Here is a 24,699-nt window from a genome sequence, read left to right on the forward strand (position 1 = left end):
TTATTAAGCACTTTTGTCAAGTATACGCTTCAAACTAAGCATTTTTGATTTATTATCACATTGAGTGCTCCCAATAGTCTTCTGAGGACTACACTTATATTGACAATGACAATACAAAATTTCACAAAAAATGGAATTAAGAAAAGTTTATTTTGGTGTAATAGTTTTGAAATCCACACATGATTTTTCATAATGCACACTTTTCATGAACATTTAGAAGATATTGAATATGTGTACTATATTTTTCCTCAATTTGAAAAGGAGTAATCTGTTTTAGAGAAGATGACTAACTATGAAAAAAAAAAAACTATGCTTCTAGCATGGCTATGCTCTAAAACTCTGCTACATAGGTGGCTGCCATTGGTCTAGGCATAAAGGATAACCTTTGAAATCAGCCATGCCTGGATTCACCCCTTAGCTTTTCCCCTAAGTATGAGTGACATTAGATACTTTCTTAGCCTCTTGGACTCTCAAAGTTTCTGTCAATAACGTGACAATAATATTTCTTTACAATTTCTTCAGAATTTTCTCATGAGGTTTAAAAGAGACCATGACAGAAAGTGACATTTTTTTTCCTGTTGTCATAAAACTGAAGAGTTGGAATCTAAAAATGGTATAAAGCAAAATCAACCAAAGAACTACCCACAATTGAACCTCTCTCAGGGTTCAGTAAGAAGTGCAAAGACATCTTCACTACATTTATGGTCAGCAAGCTACTCATATCCCCAGGATTTAAGAAGAAAAATGCTGGAGGGCAAGTCATGAAAACTGTTGTTTTTCTTCACTCACCCTAGAGTCAATGAGTGAGGCCCCAGGAGGACCAGTGCTAAATAATTCTAGTGCTTTCAAGAAGGAGAGATTTGCATCTCATTTCCTTGCTAGACAACAGCTTATGCAGTATCTGTTGTTGTTGTTGTTGTGTGTGTGTGTGTGCATGTGTGCATCCAGTGCCTCTTCAAGTAAGGAAAAAAGATGATTTAAGGGAGACATTAAAAGATTTTGAACAAGTTCATGCCCATACCTTGGTGTGGATCAAGAGACTTCTGAGAGTGACTTGGATGGAGTCATCTTGCCAATGTGACTTAAATGAGCAATTCTACATGGGCATGGGGACCCTGGCTGCCACTGGATGAGGTGCATTGCTGATGCTATTGCTAGGACCATATTTCATGGTGGAAAACACAAGGTTAGGAATGGAATATCCCAATCATAAAACAGCAAAAGCATTAAAGCATTACAGATGAATTCTATGAAAAATCTGGGTTTGAACACCATCACAAAGACCTGAGGAGGAGCAGTAACACCCAAAAGAAGATAAAACCTCTCATGAAGGTGGAGAAACAAGGAGAGAGAGAAGCATGAGAAGCGAAAGTGTGCAAGTATGGAGCACACCCCACCCACACAGGCCTGTATTGCCCTAGAGCCATGGGTCACATCTGAACTTAGGAGGAGGAGGGAGTGGCAAATAAATTTAAATTTTAATGATATACTAAAATAGATGTTTAATAACTTAAAGTGACCAGAATGTCACAGCAGTCACTTCAAAAGTTAACAAAAAGCAATAAAAATCAGGGGCAGGGGCCTGATGTTGTGGTGTAACAGGTAAGGCCACCACCTGCAGTGTCAGCCTTCCATATGGGTGCTGGTTTGAGTCCCTGCTGCTCCATTTCAGATCCAGCTCTCTGCTATGGCCTGGGAAAGCAGTAGAAAATGGCCAAGTCATTGGGCCCCTGCACCCACATGTGAGACCCGGCAGAAGCTCCTGGCTCCTGCCTTTGGTTCAGTGCAGCTCCAGCCATTGCACCAACTGGGGAGTGAACCAGCCTATTGAAGACCTCACTCTCTGCCTCTCTCTCTGCCTCTCTCTCTCCCTCTCTCTCTCTGTAACTCTGACTTTTAAATAAATAAATAAATATAAATAAATAAATCTTTTTTTAAAAAAATGAGGGGCAGATTAAGGCACAGTGGTTAAGATGTAGCTTTGAATATCCATATCCCATATTAGAGTGCCTGGTTTCAAATCTGGGAAGTGTCAATATGTTCCTAAATCTGTATACATAAATTACATGAAATATGCATACTTTAAATCAAATTATTTTTAAAAAATCCCATCTCTGTTTGCTGCTAATGTACATCCAGGGAGGCATCAGGTGATGGCTCAGTTGGTGGCATCCCTGTCACCTGTTTGGGAAAACTGGACTGAGTTCCTAGCTACTGGTTTTGACCTGGCCCAGCTCTGGCTATTGTGGACATTGGGGGAGTGAACTAGTGTATGGAAGATGGTGTATCTGTCTCTCCAATAAAAACATGATAAAAGAAAATTCAGTTTGGTAATCTGAGGCAGCGATTGGAAAGAAACATTTGTCATGACAATTAACTCTCTTACTGGTTTATCCATTAATGTACATCAAATACTGGAAATATCATATATTCTGAATACATGGTAGTTCTATCTTACCTGTATGTTATATTTATTTTATTCTCAGATTATAACATAAATTATAACTCCTTGGGTAAAAAGCTAGGAATGCAGAGAAATATAAGAAGCATATTGAATATCAATCAGAACTCTCTTCTGACTTGTAGAAACACTGCAGAGCAGCTCCCTCAGTGTTTTTCTTTGTTATGAGCCCAAATCTACCTCCTCAAATTTCCTTGCACCCCACAACTGCCTATGTAGAGACCTATTGACACAGTCCCCTCCTTCCTACACATGACATTTTTGTAATATGTAGAAAGAAGTAGTCCTTGGTTTTTATCCCCCTTTTTAATTTGGATTTTAGCCCTCTTTTCAATTTCCTCCACCATTCATATGTATTATGGTTTCCAGCCATTTCCTATCTGAGTCAATCAAATTCCAAATATGTCTTGCTATGCCAATGTCACTCTTTAAATACAATAAAAAACCAAGCCAAGTCCCAAACTGGACATGGGAAGATTGTTACTGCCTTCATTTGAACACTGTTCTTAAATTTCTATTGAGTCCAGCCAAAGAACACAAAGAGACCAATTTGTCAGGTTGAAAATACTGCTATAGTTTATGCTGACCTATTTTCTTCCTCAGACCTTCTCAGGGCAAAAGGAAGGATCTGGCTGCTTGATTTTGAGATTTTTCCCAACTCAGCAAGGGCATTTTATCCACTTCTTGAAAGAAAAAAATTCCTAACGTTTAGGGGTAAAAATAAATGGTTTAGAAAATATGTACCAAGTTAGTTAGAAGCTTTTTTTCTTTATCCATTTACTTATAAATAAGAAGAATACTTCCCATAACTCACAATTTGGTATGAAATATAGTTAAAGGTCTCTTAGAACCATTAACCATGTGCCCACCAAATCCTCATCACACTCTCTGTGCTTATCCTGATGTCTTGGTCATCATTGTCACCCACGTATGTTCCGGGCTTGACATGGACCCATCTCCTTTCCATGGAAGAAAATATCTCAGTTTTCTCCTCTGCTTTTTGCTTAAATCAAAATTGTATAATTATATAGATACTATCTAAGTTAATTCCCATAACTACCCAATAAAATGGAGACTATTGTTCCTTTATTGTACAGATAAGATATTTGAGTTGTCTAGACTGGACAATGTGTAGGTGAGGAGAGAAAGTTCCCTGAATGAGCATTCTTTGAAGAGAAAGAAGCTGGAATTTATGCAGTGTCATATACTTAAGATGTAGTTTAATTCTCATAAAATGGATAGGACTCCATTTGTAAGACAGAAAACTAAAATTCAGAAATATTCAGTAATTTGTTAAAGGACATACAACCAGTCAGATGAAGGGACAAGATTCATGCTCATGGCAATGTTCTTTATCATACACCTCTCTTCCATGAGGGCACAGGCCTTACACATTTGAGAATGCTTAATATGCCATAGCAAGTGCCCCACTGAAGGATAAATTGAATTATCTGGGGTCAATATTATTGTGGTTAGTGAGTTATTGGGCTTCCCCAGGGATGAGTCCCTCTTTCAGGGTTTCTCATCTCTACTTGCATTTATTTCCTAGGTGACATCATCCACTTCTACCACGTGAAATAGATGAAGCTACCTGCAAAAATTTTTGTCTTTGGCTCAGAATAAATTATAGACTTAAAAATTTAGCTTCCTACTCAATATCCCCTGAGATAGCTAATAAGAACTCCTATTTAAGAAGTTGAGAGAGAAATCTTGATTCACTACTTCAAGCCACATTCACTCCTTCCACACACTGTTCCCTAGCTTACTATACTTCGACATTCAAAACTTCGCAGTTATTCAATTCTCTTTACTCTCACACTCTGTATATAGTATATTGACAAATTCTTTAGTCTTGACCTTCAGGATGTATTCTGAATACTGCCACTTATTATCATCTAGCTCTAATTCCATCATGTAGTCCAAATCAATATCTCTTTCCTTTAAAGAAGCAATAGGTTCTTAACTTCAAATTAAATTTATTTTTACATTTAATTTTACATTAATAAATAATAATTACATACATATTAATGGGGTACTGGTGTGATGTTTCATTTCTTCCTGTCTTATCTGCTTGTTTCTACTCTCCATTTCCCAAGGCCTATTCTCTACTCCCAACTAGAATGCTCATTTAGGTACAAAAGTCAAGTCATTCCCCTCCTGCTCAGTAACTTTCCCGGGCTCTTCCATGGCCTGGACTAAGAAGCTGTAAGTACAATGGTTCTTCTCTAATTAACCACCTTTTTGGATCTTATCTCTTGCCACTGTCCTCTTGTCCCCTTTCCTGTAGCCACATTGGACTATTTATTATTCTTACAGTGCAATGAGATGCTGTATCCAAGTTTTCACAATAACTCACTGAAATAAAGTTTCTGTAAAATACCATGTCCCTGGGGACTACACATAACTTCTGTCTGTACACATGCATATAGTACAATAGGAACCTAATAAATAAATAAATGCACTTGAATCTAAGATGTATGTAATGAACAAAATAAGATACAGCTGGATTTCCCTTTTTTAAGAGCTTTTCTCTCTCTGCACACTCTTATGTGAATGCTCACTATTATTTATTTGCTAGTTTCATCACTATGGATCAAGCTCACAAGCTGACAAGGAAACATCGCAGAACCTCACTCATCTATTGTCCACAGCCAAGAAAATAACAGCACATGTTTTCCATGATCCATTTGCCTTTCCCATGTGTCTTTGGTTACAAAATTGACAGCCATGAGAGCATCAGGAACCTTGTTATTGCTCTGGAGAAGAGTGACTCTTGATGTGAAGTCACAGGGGGATGTGTTGGTTTGGAAAGAAAATCTTTCATGGACAAAGTGCCAAAGACAGACAGAAGCTGGGTCATGTGCTACCAGGAGCCTGCTCTTGTCCATGTTCTCCCTTCCTTTCTTAGAAGCCAAAAAGCTGAGAATTGAAGTCATCTTCATGTATTTGGATATGATCCTAGCCTAACCAGCTGCATGAGAATGGCTGTTTTGCTGTCAGTCACCCAGAAATGCCTGTAACAAACACTTACTGAAAGAATGATTGCAAGGATAAGGACTGGAAAGACAAGAGGATGAGTGTGGAGCATGTATCTGATAAGAAATAGGCTAACATTTCACACAGAATTGAAATTCAATACCAGTGGTCTACAAACTTTTGTTTTATCACTACCCTAGTGAATCAATATTTTTAAGTGTCCTTTCCCAATATATGATCATTTAGTAATATACAAATTTTCATGTTTTTGCTCTATTGATCAATTGGAAAATATGTCAAAAAATAAAGTAGAAAGCATATTATAAACATCAGTAGAAACAAATATTATAATATTTTCTTTTCTTCAATGAGTACATATACCCTTTGGGTTTTCAGACCTATTTCAAAACACTACTGCAGGATGTGGGAAGCCACAGAAGCATTTAAAGTAGCAGAATCATAGCTCCTTATTTGAGTTTAAGGATGCTGTTATAACTGACCAGGTCATCCAACTTAGGGTAGTACTCCTGAATTCCCCTGATTGGCACCTTGCCCTATCTTACCCTATGCCTAATATGTAATAGGTACGCAAAACATGGAATTGAATGTTAGCTAGGATACACCTAGCATATCACTTTTCCTCCTTTCCAGACAGTTAGTCTTTTATGAAAAAGTGCAAGCGGCCTGTGGCGCCAGCACCCCGCGTTCTAGTCCCAGTTGGGGTGCCAGATTCTGTCCCAATTGCTCTACTTCCAGTAAAGCTCTCTGCTGTGGCCTGGGAGTGCAGTGGAGGATGACCCAGGTCCTTGGCCCCTGCACCCACACGGGAGAACAGGAAGAAGTACCTGGCTCCAGGATTCGGATCCGCGCAGTGTGCCGGCTGTAGCGGCAATTTGGGGGGTGAATCAATAGAAAAGGAAGACCTTTCTCTCTGTCTCTCTCTCTCTCTGCCTGTCAAAAAAAAAAAAAAAAAAAAAAAGCATCGGCCCCCATCTCTCTCTCTCTCTCTCTCTCTCTCTATATATATATATATATATATAATTAAAAAGAAAAAGTGCAAGAAGTAAAATAGGGGTTAATAGATAGCATTAGTTTTATTATCAATGAAGTTGAATTGAAGAGTGTGGTGAGGCCTCCTACCTGCATACTGAACCCACAGGAGATTGGATTTCTGACCTGTTTATAGCTGACAGTGATGAAGGATAAAGTGATCTCTGCTGGCTGCTTCTCTAGTATGCAGACTAGAATCACAGGAACCTGGCTTGTGTGTGACCAGGTGTCCAAAAAAATGTGGGAGAGATGAACTAACTGCTTATGTGCTATGGCAAAGATGTTGCCACTAACAGAGATGGCTGGTTCTTGACACCTCTCCAATTAGAGAGATCATTCCTTTTATCCTGGTAAGAGCAAGTTAAATGGTGGAAAGCGAAACTGGAATTATTCTTAAGCTTCCCATCTCCTGATGAGCAAGAGCAGGGATATCCTAAAGGTACAAAGATAAACAAATAAGGGTGACCCCTCCAGTAACAAGGAAGAAAATCTGGACATCTGGAGATTAAGATGGAAATCAAGAAAGTTCGCCAGTTTTATCTTTAGCACCTTTACTAATGAGATGTGCAACAACGGGAAAATCACTCCTCTCTCCAGGCTGTAGTTTCTCCATCTTTAAAATGAAAGGTAATAACAGATGATCTCTAAGGGCCCTTGTAGCTCTGGAATTTTATGGTTTCCATAAGATATTCAGAAATTATTCTTGAACTGCCTTTGTCAAAAAGCAATAAAATTTAATATAATATTTTAAAATCCACTATTCAAATACTAATGGACTTAAATGACAAGGGTGTTAAGAAGAACTAAATGAAAAGCTTGGTCTTTTTGACCTAATCAATCAACATAAATGGATAGCAGAAAAGATGAAGAGGAGAAAATACTGAACACTATCAAGAAAGTTGACTTTTGAATTAAGGAATCCAGCAGCAAGAATTTACCAATTATTAAAGGCCTGAGTGTTAGGGATTGTGTGGCCCCAGCTTGAGGCCAGGCAAGGGAGGACAAAGACTCACAGGGGCAGTTAGTGATGAAAACTGGGAAGAGAAGATTAAGTTATGGAGGGCTATGTGCTAAGGAAGTTCTTTGACATGAAAGGCATGGGGACCACGGTGGGGCTGTGCAGGTGGAAAGGAGTTTGCTATCAGGATAGAGAATGCTTCCAAAGATGGTCAGATCAGTCCTGATGAAATCTTCCTTCTTCTACTGACTATTTTAAATGAGCTGCCCTATGCATGATGCTGATAGTAAATGCCTACTTTATAGAAAAGTACTAGAAAGACAGAAGATACCTGATAAATAGATTATTTAGATAGACATATAGATACATACATACATACATACATACATATATACATAGATGATGCATGATAAATGTCTATAGATAGGTGGAAATATATTTACAAATGCATATTCTGGACTGTCCATTAATGTATTTGTCCATCCTAGCATTAATATCACAATGCATAGTATTTTAGTTACTGCAGCTTTTTAACATTTTGTCAGAGATTGTATTCCTCTCTATGTAATGGAACAAAGAAAAGTAACAATAGTAGCTTATTGAATTAAGCAGCTCACATGCTCATGTAACAGGAAGCCGAAAGTTAGCCACAGACGCTTTAGCCTGCACTGACATTAGGAACAAACTTAACATGTTCTGCTCAACTATTCTGAGTGTGGTTTCATCCTCATGTCATTACTTTATGATTCCAAAATTACTGTTTCGCTCCCAGCATCACATTTTGTTCCAGGCAAGAATAAGCAGGAAGGCAAAGAATGGATAATATGTGTAAGAGCTGAGTGTGTCTTCTTTCTGGTGCTTCCCCAGAAGTCCTGACAGTGATTTTAGTATGAACAGTGATCTACGGCCATTCTGAATGACAAGCCAGGTTGGGAAATGTGCTTTATTATCTTAGCACATTGCTTTGAGGAAGGCAGAGGGAACCTTAGTCAAAGGAAGAGAAAATTTGTTTTCATCAGATAACTATTAACATCTGCCTAAATTCACAAGAGTACTACAAAAAGTTCATGGAAAATGGAGTGAAGCCTTTTATATTTTATATAAAATATAACAGGACATTATATTTATTGTAAACTTTTTTGAAATCCATGCATACATGGAATCTTGAAAAAGTTTGTGGAAAATGCAGAGTATAAACGATTATATATGTATTTCAATTTTTTTGCACCAAAATAAATTTATCTTCATTCTATTTTCTATTAACTTTCTCAAGTATCCTCTGTATACTAAATCTGGTAGTGAATCTTAATTTAACTTCACTTTAAAATTTTTTCCTGGTATTTTGTCTAATATTCTTTCAAGTGAAATGTAAACAATGAGAGTTTGATTAATTCATTCATTAATAAATAGCTATACAAAATTGGATAAATGCCTCTCCATTTATTCAGCTCTACTCGAACAACAGAATTATTAAAATTTTGTAATTTGTTTCAGCTGGTGCTCACATTTTTTTTTGCCGGGTTGATTCCTAGATATTTTAGATTTCGTGAATATTGTAGATTTTAAAGTAATCTCTTAATCTAAATTTTTATTTATTTTGCTTATTCTACAGGCAGAGAGAGTGAGACACACACAGAGACACAGACAGAGAGCTCTCATCTGCTGGTTCATCACCCAAATGCTCACAATAGCTGGAAAAAGGAAAACCAAGAGCCAGGAACTCAACTCAGCTCTCACATATAGGTGGGAGAATCTAAAGTATTTTGGCCATTACCAGCCACCTCCCAGAATGCACATTAGCAGGAAGCAAGAATTGGGAGCAGAGTCGGGATTCAAACCCAGGCCTCTGATATGGGATACAGGTATCCCAAGCAGCATCTCAACTTTTGCACCAAATGCCTAACTCTAAATTATTTCAAAATGTTTTATTAGTTATAAGAAAGCTATGATCTTGATATATTAACCATTGACTAACTAACTTACAGAAGTCCTTATTAATTCAGATTTTCAGTTGACTGTCATAAATTTTGATGTATAAATAATATTATCTACAACTGGTAAAAATCACATCCCTTACTTATGATTTTTTATACTTTTTTGTTTTATTACATTATTTCAAGGATGAAAGGCAAAGCATGCTGATAATTTATTAAGATTGTGTTAAATTTTATTTTGTAAAATATTTATTTGTCTGAAAGTCAGAGTTACATAGATAGGGAGACACACACACACACACACACACAGGGAGAGAGAGATCTTCCATTCACTGGTTCACTCCCTAGATGGACACAACAGCTAGGGCTTGTCCAGGCTGAGGTCCTGGAGCCAGTAGCTTCTTCCAGGTCTCCCACATGGGTAGCCATGAGAGAGGTAGAGCAGATGACATCACGGGGAGAGCCTGTGAGAGAGGGAGCAGATGACATCACAGGAGAGCCTGTGAGACAGGGAGCAGATGACATCACAGGAGAGCCTGTGAGAGAGGGAGCAGATGACATCACAGGAGAGCCTGTGAGAGAGGGAGCAGATGACATCACAATGGGAGAGCCTGGGCTATTTTTGCTGTTTTTCCTTGGGCCATTAGCAGCGAGCTGGATCAGAAGTAGAGCAACTGGGGGCCGGCGCCGTGGCTCCCTTGGTTTGTCCTCCACCTGCAGCGCTGGAATCTCATGTGGGCACCAGGTTCTAGTCCCAGATGCTCCTCTTCCAGTCCAGCTCTCTGCTGTGGCCTGGGAGGGAAGTGTAGGATGGCCTGAGAGCTTGGGCCCCTGCACCCGCATGGGAGACAGGGAAGAGGCACCTGGCTCCTGGCTTCAGATCAGCACAGACCCAGCCCTGACGCATATTTGGGGAATGAAACAACGGAAAGAAGACCTTTTTCTCTGTCATTCTCTCTCACTGTTTATAACTCTATGTGTAAGAAATAAAACAAAAGAAAAAAAAAAAGGAAGTAGAACAACTCAGACACAAAATAATGCCCATATGGGATGCCAGCATTGTAGAAAGCAGCTTTACACACTATGACACAACATCTGCCCCTTAAATTTTATTAAATGCTTTCTGAGATATCCTTAAAGATATCCCCAGGTGACATCACAGGGAGAGCCTGTGAGAGAGGGAGCAAATGAGATCACAATGGGAGAGCCTGTGTGAGAGTGTGCGGATGACATCACAATGGGAGAGCCTGTGAAAGAGGGAGCAGATGACATCACAATGGGAGAGCCTGTGTGAGAGTGTGCGGATGACATCACAGAGAGAGCCTGTGTGAGAGGGAGCAGATGACATATGGGGAGAGCCTGTGAGAGAGGGAGTCATCTCACAGTGATGCAAGCAGCAATGGAGAGGGGGATGAGAGCAAGTTTCGGTCTTCGTTAAAAATCACAAGAATCAACCAGGATCCCATGAAAACCACATTACTGTTTCATGGGCAGCACCAGCATGTCTTATTTACATTGCTGCAAGCTCCACCTCTTAAAGGAACCACCTCTCAATACTGTTGCAATGGGGATTAACTTTATAAAACAGGAACTTTGGGGAACACACTCAGATTTTGGTGTTCTGTTATAGCAGCTTGAAATGACTAAGATAATTGCTGTTTTAGGAGTAAGTTTTTAAAGATTTGTATTTATTCAAGGTTTACCACCTTTTATTTCAGTGTATGTAATTTAAAATTTTACTTTCAATCAACATTATTGATGTACAGTTTAAATACAGTAAATTGTTTTAAGAGTACAAGTTTATAAACATTGAAAAATGTGAGGTCTCTGCAACTACTTCCCTATCAAGATACAGAATATTTACATATTCTAGTTAGAGCCCTCAAGATGCTCTTGAGTCAATTCTCCCATCAACAGCCCTAGGCAACCACAGTCCTAAATTTTCTTCCTATAAATTAGTTTTATTTATTCTGAATTTAACAGAAATGGAATCACCATGTACTGACTCTAGATTCATCTGATCAGCAAAATATTTTGAAGAATTATTATTTTAGAAAATCATTTATGCTCTTGCATGGTTCCATAATCTATTCCTTTCATTGCTGAGTAATATTCCAGTATATGAGTACACCACAATTTATTTGCCTGAAGATATTTGGCATATTTTAACTTGATGTTATTATGAACTGTCATTTGTGTACAAGTGAATGTTTGCAAGATGTTTTGATTTAATTTTTTTAATTTTAGAAACTGCTTAGAAGTAGAATTATTTGGACAAGTAATAGTGTATATTTAACTTTATAAAACATCACCATTTTTTTCCTCTGTAGTCTTTACATCATTTTACAATCAAGAGCAATCCATAGAAGTTCCAATTTCTCTAGTTAGTTTTGTCTTTTGCTTAGATTGGGTCATTTGAGTGGATCTGTAATGACATTTCAATGTGAATTTAATTTGCATTTCCCTAATGATTTCAGCATCTTTTATGACCTTTTGTCAATCATATATTCCTACCTGTGATGTGTCTATTTAAATATATTGCCCATTTTTGAAACAATATTTTTCTTTTGATTGTTTTGCTGAAGGAACTCATCATAATCCAATTAAAAGAGCCTTGCCAAATATAATATTTGAAATGTTTTCTCTTAATCTGCAGTTAAATACTTCATTCTTTCAATCTATTCCTTTAAGGTCAGGAATGATAACTTTTGAACATGTGCAACATATCGATTTTTTTTTTTTAAAAAAAGCAGGTAACCCTTGTTTGTCCTAGGAGAATTTTGATTAGTCCACTTTCAAAATGGAACAAACCATACTGGTTTTCTTGCTCCTTGAAAATGGTTATTTTGCTCTCATCTAGGGGCTTCTGCCAATCTTATCCTAGAAAACTCTTCCCCAGATATGTGCATAAGCTCATTTCAATTTGCTTCCTGTTCACTTTATCTCCTCGGGAAACTTTGTCCCTCTGGCATCACTCTACTCTATTTTTCCTATGTTTACTTCTAGAAGTTTTATGGGAGTCAGCTCTTGCATTTTAGGTTAATGGCATATTTTGCCTTAATTTTTATATTGAATGAGGTAGGCTACTAAATTTGTCCTTTGAGTGTGGAAATCCAAGGGATTCAGTATCATTTGCTGAAAACACTACAGAATCACCTTTTCATCTTTGTCAAAAGTTAATTAACTCTAAATGTGAGCATATAATTCTGAACTTTAAATCTGTCCCGGTGATTTATATGTCTAACCACACTCCAGTCCTACACTACCTCTAATTCTGTAGCTTTAAAGTACATTTTATAATTGGAAAGTATGGGGACCAGCCTCGTAGTGCAGTGGGTTTAGCTGATGCCTGTGACACCAGCACCCCATATGAGTGCCTGTTAGAGATCTGGCTACTCCACTTCCGATTCAGCTCCCTGCTGACTCACCTGGGAAAGCAGCAGAAGATGGTCCAACTGCTTGGGCCTCTGCCACCTACATGGGAGACTTGAGTGGAGATGATCCTTGATCATCTTCTCCCTTATAAGAGATTGTAGATAGCTTATTGTGAGAATCAGCATACAGGCCACCTCAGCAATGACAGAGGACCAATGACCCAGCCACAACCATTGCAGCTGTTTGAGGTTAAACCAGTGGATGGAAGAGCTCTCTCCCAAACTTTCTGTAATTCTTTCAAAGAAATTAATAATGTGTTTAAAATTTAAAAAAATGTAAGCATTTCATCTTTGTTCTTGCTCAAATTATTTTGGTTTAGTTATTCTAAGTATTTGGAAGAAGGTCCACATATTTTGTATAACAGAAATGACATTCTGCTCCTTTTAAACAAATATATATTTGAAAAGAGTTCTCATCTTAAATTTTATTCCTTTCCCACCTTAAGTTTTCACAGCTGTTTTTGACACCAACCAACACACAATTCATTGTTGTGTGTACTTTTACTACCTACTGAAGCTTGACCTCCAGAAGCCATTGTAGTTCAAGCTTCCTAAAACACCTGGAGACATCACCTCTCACTCATTAGGTTCCCATCAGACAAAGTAGGAAAAGTGGAAGTAAGGAGCAATAAACTCAGGAATTCTCTGGGTACTCTCCTAGATGTGTGGCCAGTGCTCAGGTGACTAAAAATGCAAGGTAGGTCAAGGACAACAAAAGAAGGAGGCGATGATGGGTTTTAAAGTACCATGAGAGAACATCTATTATCTGTAGGAAGTGAGTAGGACCTGTCTCATAGTAACACTTACAGGGTAGCTGCAGATATCAATATTATCACCAGTGTTACCATTAATTTTATAATTACCATTATGTGTTCAGAATACAATTTGTTCTCTGCAAAGGGACTTCCATTTGCGATTTTTAGAATCAAAACAGCCTATTAGAATAAAATTCCATGGTGAACTTACCCCATGACAACATTGGACACATTTGTTGACAATCATGACTGCATGTCTCCTGCATGCTGCTCCCCACCACAAAAGTGAATTGTGACCAGGGGAATGTAGCAAGTACAGAGGCTGCAAAGCCTTTTCTCCCTGGGCTCCCAGGACTCCTCCACACCCCATCCCCAGCTGTATGATGACAAAGCTGTCATTAGTTAGAGGAGCTCTAAATCCCAAGTGCAAGGACCTTATGCTGTGTTTTGAGAGATGGCAAATCACTCTTGTCAGCCGCAGGGAGTATGGGCATAGGGAGCCAAGTGAGTGCGAAGGGGGAGGGTTTCTGTCCTGCCTGACCCTTGGTCATCTTTCCTTTCTAAGAGATTGTGGACTGCGTGTTGTGAGAATCAGCACACAGGCCTCCCTAGCAGTGACAGAGAGGAGAGGAGAGGAGAGGAAGGCATTCTCTGGGTGTGAGCTCTCTTTGATTCCCTGCCAGGCAGCCACAATTTATTGAAGGTGGGTTTGTGAAGTAGGATTCTGCCAGGGAGAGATTGGCACAAGAGAAATGGAGACAGCTAATTCTCAGGGGGTCGTCTTTGGCAAAATCTGCTATTGAGGCCTCATGCTACTTGTGCTCATAGCTGCCGAAAACCAAGAGTGCCATCTGCAAACTGTGATTCATAAACACTCTGTCAGTCTGCCATCTACCCTGACATCATCAAATAACAAGAAGCCGCATTGTAATAAAGAGGGGAGGTTTGCAGCCTACCAATTAAATGCATCTAATTTATTTCTCTTACAGCTGAGGCTTTATTTATTAGTAAACAGCTGCATTTGTTACACTTTTTACTCAAGAACGTGCCAACTGGCACTTTGGATGATCCATTAATCCTAAATAATTATCTGTGTACTTCATAGATCCGAGATATGTAGGTCTATATGTATAAGAAGGTTATTAAAAAACTAACGCCTAACCTTGCCAGTCAGCTGGAGGGTGTAGCTCTGGGTGTCAGGCTGGGTGAGTTAATGTGACGTGAAGTATGTGGATTCGAATGAAGTCTGGCTGAGTATTTGGAAGGATTTTTGCATGTGGCTTTATTTTTCCCTTTCCCCTATGTACATGTAGAGAAATGTGTGTGTTAATTTTCTGCAATTGAGCTTTGCTTATGTTCTTGTCAAAGCCTAATTAGCTCGAGACTACCAGAAGCAGATTATAGGGTTATTTGTTTTTAATTGGGTCTGGGAGGAGGTGGGACGAGAGGAAGAAGGTGTGTTCCCTCACCACCTGAACTTCTGTAGACCGTGCTAACTGGTATGTGGTTCTGAGGTTAGAGTTCTACCATTTTGGCAAAGCTTATTCCAGTGAACACACACACACACACACACACATACACACACACACACACACTCACACACAGAGGGGAGAGAGAGAGAGAGAGAGAGGCTTCATTTCCTTTGAAAAGGCTGTGGTACATGAAGATAAGATCCAGTCTAACCCAAATTTTGCTTAAGTTTCTTTGATATCTAGCTCATCGAGAATCACTGCCAGGAAAAAGAGTTGCATTCAACAAAATTAAGCATTTTGCTGAACCACATTTAAAGGGAATGGAGGCATTAAGTATCAACTGAAACTCATCTATATCCACTGATAACAGAAGCACTGTTAAATCTCATTGTTCTACCCCAAAGGATTCATATTGAAATAGGTCATCGGGGAAAACAGTCTCATCTCTAGAAAGGCCTGACCACCCTTCTGAGTGTAGGTTTTGTTTTTATTTTCTGGGAGGTAATTTTAAGTATAATCCATTCAGAGAAGTATACATGATTGACTTTGGACTACTTTAAACTCAATTAAATTAGAAACCCTCTATAATGTGACATTTCATTTTTAGTTGCTTAAATTATGTAGCTATCTGATGGCCATTGGTATATTATTTGTAAACCAGCATTCTATTACAGTGTTTTTTAATTAACAGATATTGATGAAAATAACCAGACTTGCATTTGCTCTTTTGTTTTATTTTTCCCAGTTGTTGGCTTAGGCCGAGCAGAATATGTAAGTCACATATCAATTGACAGTTCAAATTTTCAACAAAAAATTGAGGAGGAACTATGAAAAGAGGAGACAATTGAAAAGATCAAAATACAATGTATAAAATTTTTCAATTTTACTTCTTTTTTCCTTTTCTATAAAAATAAATTTATATATAACCTCTTTATGGATCATACTGATATGATCATTAAAAGTTACATGCTAAAATCATGTCTGTTAGGATAACCACCAACTAGATATCCACATGTTTACTTGTTAGAATATAGCCACAAGTCAAATGTGCTATGTTGTTTACAAGTTGGTTCACAGTGGTTATGAATGTGAGGCTTTGATCCAGACCTCCCCGGGGTTCAGCTATTTGTTCAATACATTGGGTAAGTTACTTAACCATTTGTAAACTTAGTTTCTTCATTTTTAAAATGTGGCTAATCCAAGGTCCTATTGGAAGGGGTCATTCTAAGGATTGAATGAAGTGAATCAAATCAAGTGTCCAGTGTGATATCTGATACATACATAAGCTTGATCAATACATGTTTAAAAAGAGGCAAATACCTGTAGAAAAAAGAATGAACACTTAAGAATCGCTCATTTTGCCTGAGGTCACATGTTTCTGACAAGGTATTTCAGTGAATGCCAATGATAACAGAATAGTGGGTTGATTTACATGAGTCTCTTAGCGGACAGTGACTCCAACTAATGTGCTGGCATGGGCCAGTTTGTGTTCATCTTGTCCAAGTCCATGTTCAACAAAATCTTTTCTCAATGACAACACAATATAAGTTTGAAATAAGCCATGGGGGGATTATTTACACATTGAAAATCAGCAAATGCTGCAGACTTGGGGATCTTCTACTCCAAATTGGCATTAAACATTTTCTGCTCATCCTCTCTGTAAAGAACAAGACCCAGATCCAAACAAAATGAGCCTGTTAAGTCAAATCACTGAGCAGCCAATTGATAAAATCCACGCAGGTGTTTTACTAAGGATAGAACCCGATGTCCTCACTCATAGCTTTATTACTCCCAATATGCTCATACAGCTAACGGGTTTCATTATTTAGTATCTTGTTTCATAGCACATTAAAGGCAGCAAATCCAGAGGCAAGACAGCCTGCAAAAGAGAAGCAAAAATGTGACTGACTGGAATATCCAAAGACATACACAGTCTGAAGCTGTTGGCTCTAGGAAAAAACAAAGCCAAGCACAGCCTCAAGTTCTCTGCTCTGGCATTTCCAAACTCCTGTGTTCATAAAGAACTCATGGACTCATCAAAGAAAATAACAAATTGCGTTTTGATTCTATTGCTTCCTTTGATAAATTATTGTGTATTTCGATCAGTCATAATCTAGACTATGAATGTTGAGTGGGATCTTGGGGACCATCAAATCCAGCAGGTTTCAAATGTACTAGCTACAGGACAGTATCTCAGATATTCTATCTATCACCAGAAGCAAAACAGTGAAGGGAAGGCAGCTCTGGTTGGGAAAGTGTCTTTTTTTCTGTTTTTCTTTTTTTTTCAACTTTTATTTAATAAATATAGATTTCCAAAGTACAACTTTTGAATTATAGCAGCTTTTCCCCTCATAACCTCCCTCCCACCCGCAGCCATCCCATCTACCACTCCCTCTCCCATCCAATTCTTCATCACAATTCATTTTCAATTATCTTTACATACAGAAGATCAACTTAGTATATACTAAGTAAAGATTTCAACAGACTGCACAAACACAGACACACAAAGTATAAAGTACTTTTTGGGTAGTAGTTTTACCGTTAATTCGCACAGTACAACACATTAAGGACATGGGAGCAGGTGCACAGTGACTCACGTTGTTGATTTAACAATTGACACTCTTATTTATGACATCAGTAATCACACGAGGATCTTGTCATGAGCTGCTAAGGCTATGGAAGCCTCTTGAGTTCACCAGCTCTGATCTAATTTAGACAAAGCCATAGTCAAAGTGGAAGTTCACTCCTCCCTTCAGAGAAAGGTACTGCCTTCTTTGATGGTCCCATTCTGGGAAGGTGTCGTTGTTTTTGTGTTCTTGCTCTTTCATGATGATGCATGTTCCTTTGGGTACTTCAAGTAGAGACTGAGAAGCACCCCACATACACACACACACACACACACACACACCCCACATACGCACACATTTTCCAGGCTTTGGATGAGAATAGGTGCTTACTTAAATCTACTGCAATGGATAAGTGAACCAAATTTAGCCCAGCTCTCATTCTGGGGAAAGAATTACATGAAATGAGATTCCAGAGGTAAGCCAGTAATTGGTAATATTAACGTCCAAGAAATACTGGCATTGAGCTTTGAATATAGTTTAAGCTATTGACTGATATTAATATCTATCATTGATTTGTCACTTGATATGGCAGCCATCATATCAGTCCTTTTATCCTGAAGTATTCCATGCAATGGTTATCATTTTAAATTCCATCTTAAAGACAAAAATACAAGGTTTGGGAAGGTTAAGAATTTTCCCTGGGGCTGGCACTGTGAGATAGTAGGTGAAGCCTCCGCTTGTGGCACCAGCATCCCATATGGGCACTGATTCAAGTCCTGACTGCTCCATTTGTGGTCCAGATCTCTGCTATGGCCTGGCAAAGTAGTAGAAGATGGCCCAAGTCCTTGGGCCCTGGCACCTGCATGAGAGACTGGGAAAAAGTTCCTGGCTCCTGGCTTCGGCTCGGCATAGCTCCAGCTGTTGTGGCCATCTGGAGAATGAACCAGTAGATGGAAGACTTCTTTCTCTTTTTCTCTCTGATTCTGCCTTTCTGTAACTCTACCTTTCAAATAAATAAATAAATCTTTAAAAAAAAAGTCTCTAAAAGCACTCATTCAGTGAGTGGCCAACTCACTTAGTAAGTTTCCCCCACTGTGTTACATTACCAAGAGGCAAAACCTTTAAAAGGAATTGCTAAGAATGAGAGAAGTGGAGGAATCAGAGACAACTAAAGAAATTACAGGAGAGAACTATGGCATAAAGATGGCAAGACAAGATAGGGTTAAAACATCAGGATCAAATGAGGAAGTTAGGAAGATGACTTGCTTTTATGGATTCAAAAGAGAAAGACCCATATATGAATTTATCACAATGAGGAGATCCATATTTCCATGGGCAGTGTGAATTTCCCTGAGATATGAAGTGGTTTTCCTAGAACCGCACAGTCCAGTGAGAAGTCCAAGTCTAGTTGTTTATCAACTGATTCATAATTTAGGAAAGTTACCTTGAAATCAAGTGATGATATTAATGTGATGATTGGCACCAAAAAGACTTGACTTAAAAGGAAAATTAGGGGGCCGGTGCTATGATGTAGTGGGTAAAGCTGTCGCCTGCAGTGCCAGCATCCCACATGGGCACTGGTTTGAGACCGGTTGCTCCATTTCCGATGCAGCTCTCTCTGCTATGGCCTGGGATAGCAGTAGAAGATGCCCCAAGCCCTTGGGCCCCTGCACCTGGAAGACGCTCCTGACTCCCGGCTTTGGATCGGCACAGCTCTGGCCGTCGCAGCCATCTAGGGAGTGAACCAGCGGATGGAAGACCTCTCTCTCTGTCTCTGTCTCTCCTTCTCTCTCTGCGTAACTCTGACTTTCAAATAAATAAATAAATCTTTAAAAAAAAGGAAAATTAATTTTCATGAACCATATGAAGCTAAGCACTTAAAATAATCTTTTGTTCTATTTGGAATATATTATTTGGAATAAATTATATATTTGGACTATATATAAATATATATATATTAGGAATATATATATTCCTGTTTATATTACCATATAATTTTGAAGTCCAGAGCACAGAAATCAATGTTTAAGCTAAGCATTAAAAATAATCTTTTGTTCTATTTGGAATATATTATTTGGAATAAATTATATATTTGGAATATATATATATATATTCCAGTTTATGTTACTATATAATTTTGAAATCCAGAGCACAGAAATCAATGTTTATTCCCCTCTTGATTGAGTTAAATTTTGACCTACACCCATATCATCTGTCTTACCAGATTTGAAATGGAGGATCAAAAGACAACCCACCGGTGGCACAAACCAAAGGGAAAAATACAGGTGGAACTACTCTTACTGCGTAATAGTCATTCCATTTTTACTATTAAAACATGAAACAACAGAGTCAGGAAACAAACTGAATTCTATATATCGGCCACTTGTTCACTAACCCTAAAATTGCAGTTGGCCATAAAAATTTTGATTCTGTCCTAGAGCCCCATTTCAATGCTCCACAGCATGTTTGGTGAGCACACTACAGGTACAAAGAATAACCAAGAGTGTTCATCTGCTCTTTTGTCTACTTCTTCCTCAACCCTCCCTTCTGCTGAGAAACCATATTGTCCTCATCTACTATCCTTTAGGTTTGATGGGACAGATGTGAGCGTGTTTTATAAAATCCAGCAGATTATACCCCCCTCCTCTCACCATTCAATGATTATCATTAAGTCCCTGAAAACCCACAGTGACAGCAATATTGGTCCAATAAGTAAAGCTGTGCTTCCTAAACAGATGGGAATGATGTTTCTTTGCCACTGGGTAAAATTGCTTTAAAAAGCGTCATCAACAAACAGAAAAAGATGAACTGATACTGCTGGAAGTCCAGCCACGTAATACTGCTTAAAAATCCAATATTGCATTTGCTTCATTACAGTACTTTGTCCATCAGCTCATTTGAGTCTATTAACTTAATTGTTCTTTATTAACAAATGGGTCATTCTCTCTGGCAGCAGAGCAAAGCTCAAATGCCAGTTAAATACTTTGATAAATGCAACGCCCCCTTCCATCCTGCTCCCTCCCTGAACATGCTGTGAATACACACGGGTGCGCATGCATACGTATACACAGAGAGATGCTCAATCACACGTACTTATACTTATATCAAAAATTGTTTTTTAAAGTTAGCAAGCAGAAAGGAAAGTGCATGCCCTTACAAGTAAATCCTACTGTAATTGCATATCATATTTCTTTTTCAAATGTGTGTCATGCCTCTGGAAAAATGCTTTTACTCTATAAAATCAGCTAATGTTTTAGCTAGAGAGTGCAAGGACAATAATCTTTTGGCAACCTTTTACAAGGAAGTTCTCCTTTAAAATCATGTGCACTTTCTTTTTTCTAATTTTTCTTACCCAATTTATTATTCATCCTTCATATCTTAAAAAAGGGATATTTCCTACTGCCTTTGTGTGTCTTGATCTTCCGTTTTCTTCCCGCCAGCCCCCAACAGATATACCCCTTCTTTTTAGGTGACATTATCCTACTCACCAAACCTGTAACTTTAACAGAGGGTGACAGGGTGACCTTGACGACAGATGTTCTTATGGCAACAGATGGCACTGGCAAACCCGAGAAGCTGCTGTATGCCGTCTCCGTGCCACCTGTGCCTGGTCAGATTGAGCCCATCAATTATCCAGGCTGCCCCATTCCCTGCACAGCCAGTCAGATGGATTGGCCCAGAGGGTTTGCTGTGTGCATGACAATAGCCAAGGGGCCAGGGAGGAAGCAGTCAGGTGAACTCTGCCGGTTCCCCACCACAACTCCCCACCCCCCACATATGCATACATGTAATGGCTTCAGTGACTCAGAGAGATGAAACTGGTTGTTATCAGAGAGAGGCCACGAAATGACCTCTAAAATTAGCCAGCCTAGAGGATGGCTTATATGAAAATAAACCAATAGCTGCTGTCATATACATAGAAGAATATTTTTATTATCTAATGATTCTATCATATTAGAAAGCTATTGAGGAATAGGTATTTAGTGTACAGTATAGTCTTTACTTACTTATATTTTAATACTTTTCATATCTGCATACTCCTTGTATTTTTATCATATTTACATACTCATATTTTCAATTTGATGTCTTCAACATCCAGAGCAAATCCTTGCTTAAAATCTCTTACTTTGTTTCTCTGTGCCCTGGTTGCAAGAAATTCATAGAAAGAAGAAAAATTAATAACAATGATTATGATTTTCTAGACTATTAGTATGTGAACGATGTAGTTTACTAGAGATTTTACGGTCACAATTCTTAAGTTTCTCAACAAAAGTGCATACATAAAATTATTCTCATTTTATAGTTGAGGAAATTGAGGTCCAAAAGAATTCAGTCACATACCAAATTTACACAGCAAACAGGAGAGTCAGATTTTAAATGCTAGGCAAGCAAGTTTTCCATTGTAGAACTGCACTCCTAGAAACCAGGAACATCTCTTGATCTTGGTTGGAATGAATAATATTGGGAAATAGGTTTGACTTCAACATTTTCTCTCTTGTTCTCCCTCTCTCTTTTTCTCTCTCAGATTTATTTGCAAGGTCGAACAACAGACAGGATTAAGATGAGAGATGGTGGTTCACTCTTCAAGTGGCTGCAACAGCCAGGTCTGGGCCAGACTGAAAGCCTGGAAGCCAAGAAATTCACCTGGGTCTCTCACATGTGGCAGCGTCCCAAGCATTTGAAGCATCTTTCCCTGCCTTCCCAGGTGCATTAGCAGGCAGCAAGATCAGAAGTCCAGCAACCAAGACTCAAACTGGCACTCTGATAGGGGATGTCAGCAGTCAAGTGGCTGTTTTAACATGCTGTGCCACCATGCCAATCCCACCAACTCATGTCCTTAATACGGGCATCTGGCTTGCCTTCTGCATTCCCAACTACTATGATAATTATATAATTTATTAATAAAGCAGTATGTGGTCTCCCATAAGTAGGTCAAATGTAAGTGACCTTTTATTATTTTTCACGACTACAACAGAGTAGCTAAAGTCAGAACAGTTTGGCCTCTCTCTACCCGAAGAAAGCAGGAGTATTGTATGAAATCATCAGTAGACCTTAATCCAGATGGTGGTGTCATTTCTAAGAAATAGCATATGCTAGCTATTATGATACTTAAATGTAATGGTTTTATATCTCTCCTGTGGGCAAAGAAACTGTACAACAGGTTTTAGTCTAGGAATTTTTTAATGATACTTTAACCCTCCAAAATACAATATTTCCAAAAAGAAATTCAACTGACAGAGCTTGTTTTAATAATGAAAGAACATAAATTTCTGCCTTGTTTCATGCAATAATAGGACAGCATCTGGATTTACTACTCCCTGAGTCTGCTATTTTACATAATGTTGCTAAATTGGGCGACTATTACATGCTTTTCTGATTTTAGAAAAATTGCCTTAAAAGTTATTTACACTCATTTTATAACAAAGAGGGCAATATAACTAATTTTATTCTTAGTGTGATTAGCCATGAGTCATTTCCTAAGAAATGAGTTTAATTAACCAGGGAAGAAAGTTGTAATAAATCATGAAAGAAGACTGTTTCTAAGTGGGGTTAAAAACATCTTATTTAAAACTGCCATCAAATAAATCACAAATGCTAAGTTATTGTTAAGAGAAGACATTTTTCTAATTTTAAAAATTTCTGATAAAAGGATACAAAGAAGAATGTGTAGCAGAAGAAATAGGTTAAATTAGCTAGAATTCTTTGAGAAACTAGTTGTACAGACAGGAAATCATTACATTAATTTATGGTCTTCTAATTAGCTGTGATTTTGGAAATTCACTTAATTTCTCTGTGATTTCTCTCCCTCTTTGTAAGCTACAGAGACTGCACTCATGGTTCTTAATCAGACATTTTGGCAACCACTGGTGTTTTTCACAAATATTTCCAGGTCTCCTCTATTCCAGGCAGATGGTGAGATTAACCACCTCTCTTCTTTGAAGTTAAATGTGGTCACATGACTACCTTTGGCCAATGGAATATGAGAAGCAGTATTTCCAGACAGAAGCTCTAAGATTCAGTGCGTGATTTGCCCCATGCTCTTCCCACTGCTACTGTGGTCCCTATACGACATATAATCAGGTGAAGCATATGTCAGGGGGAATCTGTGAGTGGCCAGGATGAGTCCTTCTCCTGATAACCTATGCTTGCCATATGGCGTGAGCATGAAATACACTTTTGTTATGGGAAGCCATTGAAATGTTGGTGTATTTGTTTTTGTTACTGCACATGACGTGGCCCATCTACATAACAGATGGATGGATATGAGATTCATCTAGAGATCTTCCAGTATATAGAAACTAGTACCTATCTGGAATCACTAAATTACAAATTTCTGGTGTGAATTACAGATTTGTGGAGTTTTAAATTATGTACTTATTTATTTATGTCTTTATTTATTGGAGAGGCAGGGACACACACACATACAATAAGAGAGAGTAAATATAGTTCCATCTACTGGTCCACTCCCCAAGTGCTCACAATGGCTGGGGGACTGAAGTTGGGTCAGAATTTAAAATGAAAGACAGGAACCCACCTGCTGGCAAGGAATCCAACCACTTGGCTTCACTGCTTTCCTGGATCTGCATTGGCAGGAAGCTAGAGTAAGGAACTAGAACTGGGAACTGAATCTCAGTACTCCAAAGAGGGACATGGGCATCTTAACTGCTGGGCCAAACTCTTATTCTCCAGATGTGTAGCCTTTTTTAAAGGTGATACTGATTTATCCTTTACTTAGGAGCCAGTGGGAATTCCATGTGTAAGTGGACACATGACTAAGGAAATGGCTTTGACATAGACTTTTAACTGCATAATACCCTAATGGATAATGGATAAGCATAATAAAACCTTACAACTGTGTATTGCATTTCACTTTATATTAGCACTCCTATGATTTGGGAGTTGAGCCATCAGTAGATTACAGTGCAAGACCATGTCACCTAACAACGTATTTAGAATCCGAATCCGAATCACAAATCTGACTTAATGGGAAGGTCCTTAGGTCCTTGCCCCCCCCCCTTTTTTTTTTTTTTTTTTTTGACAGGCAGAGTGGACAGTGAGAGAGAGAGACAGAGAGAAAGGTCTTCCTTTGCT

General features: G+C 38.5%; 1 pseudogene; it reads right to left on the reverse strand.

Annotated features, from left to right (window-relative positions):
* LOC100357916 (serine/threonine-protein phosphatase PP1-gamma catalytic subunit-like) overlaps positions 1-24,699 on the reverse strand; it is a 118,521-nt pseudogene that overhangs the window by 51,218 nt on the left and 42,604 nt on the right.

This window comes from Oryctolagus cuniculus, chromosome 7, assembly GCF_051225735.1.
Source record: "Oryctolagus cuniculus isolate XC-2025 breed Fujian yellow rabbit chromosome 7, ASM5122573v1, whole genome shotgun sequence".
Taxonomy (NCBI): Eukaryota; Metazoa; Chordata; class Mammalia; order Lagomorpha; family Leporidae; genus Oryctolagus; species Oryctolagus cuniculus.